The following is a 6,183-nucleotide window of genomic DNA, read 5'->3' as shown; positions in this document are numbered from 1 at the left end:
TACAAATTTTAAAGTTTGTAAAATGGTTTATGTTGTAATACTTTTATTAATGTGTGATCTTGGGGGAAAACAAGAAAGGAAATAACCTTTGGCTAACAGTGATGCATTTGTGTGTCAAGTGTGACAAAGAGTCGATTGTGCTGGCTAGTTTTATGTCAGCTTGACACAGTCTAGTGTCATCTGAAAGGAAAGAACCTCAATTAAGAAAATGCCTTCATAAGACCCAGTTATAAGTAGCACATGAGGAATGATATAATTAAAGACCTCCCTGCTTCTTCTTCTCTGGGAAAACACCAAATGGCTGATGACACTTGGTGCAGCAGGAGGGCCCGGAGGACCCGGGGACCCAGGATTAGGAGGCCGAGGTGGCTTCCACAGATGATTTGGCAGCGGTCTTAGGGACCTTGGTCATGGTTGAGGCTGTGGTTGTGGTTGAGGCCATGGGGCTTGCGGAGGTAAAGCTGAAGACCAGGAGTGGATCATTGTCACCAAGCTGGGCCGCCTGGTTAAGGACATGAAGATCAAGTCTTTGGAGGAAATCTACCTGTTCTCCCTGCCTGAGACTAAGGAGTCTGAGATCATTGCCTTTTTCCTGGGTCATCCCTAAAGGATGAGGTTCTGAAAATCATGCCAGTACAGAAGCAAACTCGTGCTGGCCAGTGGACCAGGTTCAAGGCATTCGTTGCTATTGGGGACTTCAATGGTCACCTTGGTCTTGGTGTTAAATGCTCCAAGGAGGTTGCCACTGCCATCTGAGGGGCCATCATCTTGGCCACGTTTTCCATCGTCCCTGTGCGGAAAGGCTACTGGGGGGAACAAGATTGGCAAGCCTCACACTGTTCCATGCAAGGTGACAGGCCGCTGTGGCTCTGTGCTGGTGCATCTCATCCCTGTCCCCTGAGGCACTGGCATTGTCTCTGCTCCTGTGCCCAAGAAGCTACTGATGATGGCTGGTATAGATGACTCCTACACTTCAGTCAGAGGCTGCACTGCCACCCTGGGCAGCTTTGCCAAGGCCACCTTTGATGCCATCTCCAAGGCCTACAGCTCCCTGACCCCCCACCTCTGGAAAGAGACTGTGTTCACCAAGTCTCCCTACCAGGAATTAACTGATCATCTTGTGAAAACCCACACCAGAGTCTCTGTTCAGAGGACCCAGGCTCCAGCTGTGGCTACCACATAAGGGTTTTTATATGACGAAAGCAAATGAATTAAGTCTCTTTTTTAAAAAAAAAAAAGACCTTTGCCCTTGTGAGGATAATGTGATTCAAGTGGTGGGATCTTTTAATGCTGAACTTGTTAATGTGTTACTGTTCTCTCCAAGGCTTACTCTGGACAGCAAATAGCCCTTGAGAGATTGGACATTATTGGGCTTTCACAGATGTTGTCAATTTGATATTTTGAAAATACCTAATCTATGAAAATCTATCAAAGTTTGGATACACACACACACACACACACACACACACACACACACACACAAAAAGACCCAGCTATAAGGCATTCTTTTAACTAATGATTGATGGAGGAGGGCCTGGTCCATGGTGGGTGGTGCCATTCCTAGGCTGGTGGTCCTGGGTTCTATAAGAAAGCAGGCTGATCAAGCCATGAGATGCAAACCGGTAAGCAGCACCCTTCCATGGCCTCTGTATTAGCTCCTGCCTCCAGACTCCTGCCCTGCTTGATTTTCTGCCCTTACTGCTTTTGGTGATGAACTGTTATACAGAAGGGTGAGTGAAATAAACCCTTTCCTCCCCAGCTTGCTTTCTTTGGTGATGGTGTTTTACCACAGCAATAGAAACCAAAAGACAGACCCCATGGCCGGCGGTGCTCACACCCTTTGAGCATGCTCACTGAGCACTTTGAATTCACCAGTCTAGCCCTTTGTATGGTTGTACCCCATCTCAGGAGAAGTGAGGGAAACGGCTTCTTCAAAGCTCTCAGCACCTGATACAAGGATTGTGCTGCGGCATCGTACTGGCATTGTTGGTGGGAAAGGGAACCTTGACTTCTTGTCAATCCTGGTGCAACTGTTTCTGGATGGTACTTGGGGCTAATTATCAGATAAAAGCATCCAGATAGAAAGGTGTACTGACTGGTTTTGTGTGTCAACTTGATATAAGCTGGACTTACCACAGAGAAAGGAGCCTCCCTTGAGAAATGCCTCCATGAGATCCAGCTGTAAGGCAGTTTCTCAGTTAGTGATCAAGGGAGGGTGGTGCCATCCCTGGGCTGGTAGTCCTGGGTTCTATAAGGAAGCAAGCTGATCAAGGCAGGAGAAGCAAGCCAGTAAGTAACATCCCTCCATGGCCTCTGCATCAGCTCCTGCTTCCTGACCTGCTTGAGTTCCAGTCCTGATTTCCTTTGGTGATAAACAGCAATGTGGAAATGTAAATTGAACAAACCCTTTCCTCCCCAACTTGCTTCTTGGTCATAATGTTTTATGCAGGAATACAAACCCTGACTAAGACAAAAGCTAAGGGGTCTGGATAGTTGGGAGATGCGTTTGCATGTCCATAGTAAAGTACAGAGCTGCAGACCAAAGAGACAACAAGCTTCCAGGGAAGAGTGATGAGCCATACCCTATTTCAGTGGTCACTTTAAACTAAAATCAGTACCATGAAGACAGAGGTGTGTCTGGAGGGTCCACACACACCCTTGAGAGCATAGCATGCCAGGAAGATGTATTAACTGCATGGCCTCCATGTCTGATGGTGTTGTCCAAGAGAGCATCAAGAATGGAGACTTCCAGTCTTGGGCTCCATCGCTGCAAGCCCCCCTCTTACAGAGGAGTCTGGGGAGAGGGCAGGCACGTCTGAGTCTCCCAGAGGTTTCTGGCCTCATAGCCAAATTGGTCATCAGATTGGCTGGTTTTATCCTCATCTTTCCCAAGGATGTCAGACTTCCAACATTTGAAATTCTAGGCTCTGTAGATTACATTGCCATGACACCTGGAATTTCCCGTCCTAACCAACCTCTCACTCTAGAGTGCTGTGACTGCCTGGCTTACACACCTGCCACTTCTTGTAAGCTTCTGAAACAGCCTCCTGCATTCCAGTACATTCACACAGTGCACAGAGGCATCTCTCCAACCTGTGACATAGGCTGACAGTCTTCAAGAACATGCATCCCTGGTACCTTCCTGCTGGTAGAATCTCTGTGATCTTGGTTACCTTCTAGAAGCCAGTGCCCCCCTCCCACCACTGTCCCAGAGAGTCTCAGGAATCATTCTTCCTTGATCTACCTATCAAATGGAGCACACTGCATCTTCTCCATCTTCCAGGCATGTCCCCACACCTCCCTGTGTGCCAGGGACAGTTCATCATGTTGAGCCCCAGCCTACATGAGTGTATGCTCCTCTTGGTTACTTGCCTTCTCTGACTGTTCAAGTGAATCTGCCCCACATGACCCAACCATCCTACTCCAGACAGAAATAGAGAAATAATACAACACAGGAGCAAGACGAACCCTGGCGTTAGCGAACCAAGGCCCTTTTACCTCAGATGAGACCATTTTGAGGTACACATTGCGGTTCCTTCCCACATTCTCTACTGACCGCCTTTTCTTCCTAGGAGTCTCCCTTCTCCACTACCCCACTGTAGCCCCCTGGGACTCACTCCCACATCCAACACTTGCTCTGGAATCCTTGCCTCATCTGTGTTTCTAGAGGAGTCTAGATGGACACCAGGACCCTGGCCAGGCTGTTGATATTCCTACTCCAAGTTTCCACGCGACCTGGTTTCATTCCTGTTGCATTGACAAAATACTCCAACAAAAATCAGCCCAGAAAGTTGTTTATTTTAGCTTACAATTCCAGGTCATGGTCCATCCCTGGAGGAAGTTAAGGCAGGAACTTCAAACAGCTACTCACAGCACTTCCACAGTCAAAGAGTCAATGCACACATGCAGTCGCTACTTGTGTGCTCAGCTTGATTTCTCCATTCTGATCCAGTCTAGGACCCTCTGCCTAGGGAATGGTGCCTCCTTCGGTGGTCTGGATCTTCCCACATCAATGAACTTACCTAAAGGCCAATGCAATGTAGACAATCCTTCACTGAGGCTTTTTATTTTCCAGTTGATTCTCAGTTATATCAAGTTGACAATTAAAGCTAACTCCTTGGGCACAGTTGCCATGTTGAAAACTGCATCGACCTAAGGCCTTTTGATTCCTGTGTGACATGGTCTCAATAAACATAGTGGATAAAGGAAAGCAGGCATGATGCCCCGTTTATTGTTTAGTAGCTGGAAAAGAAAGTCACGTGCTGGTTTATGGGCACCCATTACCATTCTAAACCCATTGGTTTAGAAATACAAATAGTCATGGCTATTAAGTCCTGGAGTGAAGATGAGCAGTTGTGCAAGATGTGCTCTGTATCCTCCATCTTCCTGACCCTCTGATGGGTTGTGTGAGGTTCTCACTGGTCTTCTTTGTTGATGGGAGTGGGTGGGGGAAAACGGATGCTTGTTTTCCAGTCACACTGGTGCCTTCACCCTTCCCCTACCAGGGAGCCCCACACCCTCGTATGGGATCTTACAGACAAACCAGCCCTCCCTTGGCCTGTTGCTGACTGTTTAGAATGGAAATGCCATCGGACCCAAAAGACAAGCAACAAAAAAACTCTGGGATCGTTCTTGCTCACTTGTTTCTTCTGCTTCAAATCTCTATTGTGAGCACTTTAAAGAAAAGAAAGAAAGAAAAAGAAAAGACAAGGTTATTTATTGATCAAAATGCCTGGCACAACTTTCTCCATTTATTAAAAATTACTCCCATTACTATAGAAACGGCACCCAAACAAACAGAAATTACCTGCAATTTTCTATTGTCAAAGATCACTCATGAGATTGGGCAGCTGAAGCAAATCCCCAGGGATACTGGGAAAATTATATAATTATCTACAAAGTGTGTTAATGTCGAGAAAGAGAATGGCTTTCACTGCGTTTGCCACCCCTGACCTCAGAGCACAGTAATTCCTGGCAGAGTGATTGCAGGCACTTTCTCACTGATGGGCAGTGGCAACTGCTGTGAGATCCAAGGATATTTCTGGCAGTTTCAAATAATTAATTCTCTGAAATAGGAAAGAGAAAAAGCCACTGTACGGAAGAATGGGTAGGTAGATAAAATGAGGGAGACAGTCTTCACCGTCCCTGTTCAACCACTGAAGGGACACCCCAGGATGGGACGTTTGCCATTTTAACCCTGGGGATGTGGCTTGGGAACTGGGAAAGGAGCCTCTATGGCAGAAGGCTGTGTGGTTTGATGGGACCTGAAACATTTTAACAACCAAGCATCCACTTTTAGCTAATGAACACAATTCTAGAGACATCCATCATAAGCAGGAAGGAGTATTTACTCACAGCAAAGAAGTAAAACAGAAAGCCACAGATTCCCTAATTAGTAAGACCTCAGTGGGAAGTACCTTCCACTCACAACCAGCAGAGGCAAATGATTTCCATTGTGAGGGGGTCGATTGTAAATCCCCAAAGGCATCAATTGAAGAATACTGTTCACATTGATGCTGACAGTGGTGTGACAACGGTTGTTGCTCAGAAAGAGCTGTGGAGATTTGAAACTCTATCATGCTCCCTGACTGTTGCTCTGTGTTTTCGCTTGACAAACACAGTCATTTCAGAAGTGAAGGAAATGCTGTCATTGGCTCTGGAGTGATGACACTAGAGTGATTTTTCTCAATGCTGCTAACCTTGGTCACCAACCTAACTGGGTCTCAGATCAACTAAAAGGTAGACTTCTGGGCCCATTTGGGAAGGTATTTCTCAGAAGAATTAAATATGAGGGGAAGACCCTTCATGAGCATGGTAAAGGGACTCTGATCATTTCCTTCGTGGTGAGCATGGCTCTGGTAGGCCTCGTCTTTTCTCCTAACCTCTCTACCTTGTTAGAGACCATTAGATTACATTCCCAAAGCTAGCAGAGGTTGATTCTTTATCTGGCCACTTCCTCCCCCTGATGCTGACCATCAAGGTCCAGCTATCAAAGTATTGAAGTCCAGCAATCAAAAGCCCCCTTTGGCTCACCTAATTAACATGCCCAATCAAAAACAAGCCAACTTATCCTAACTCACTGCCTTTCCTTTTATACCTTTATACACTGCCATTTGCCTATGGTCACATCCTATGTCTCCTCTCTATCTAGAGGCAGTTCTTTTTTTTTTTTTTTTTTTTTTT

The 6,183-nt window shown here is 46.3% G+C and overlaps 1 pseudogene; it reads left to right on the top strand.

Annotated features, from left to right (window-relative positions):
- The first annotated feature begins 304 nt into the window (after positions 1 to 304).
- Positions 305 to 1,183, top strand: LOC116091846 (annotated as a pseudogene).
- The last annotated feature ends 5,000 nt before the right edge of the window (positions 1,184 to 6,183 follow it).

This window comes from Mastomys coucha, unplaced genomic scaffold (genome assembly GCF_008632895.1).
Source record: "Mastomys coucha isolate ucsf_1 unplaced genomic scaffold, UCSF_Mcou_1 pScaffold15, whole genome shotgun sequence".
NCBI lineage: Eukaryota > Metazoa > Chordata > Mammalia > Rodentia > Muridae > Mastomys > Mastomys coucha.
Note: the sequence above shows the minus strand (reverse complement) of the source record. Positions and strands in the feature narration are given on the sequence as shown.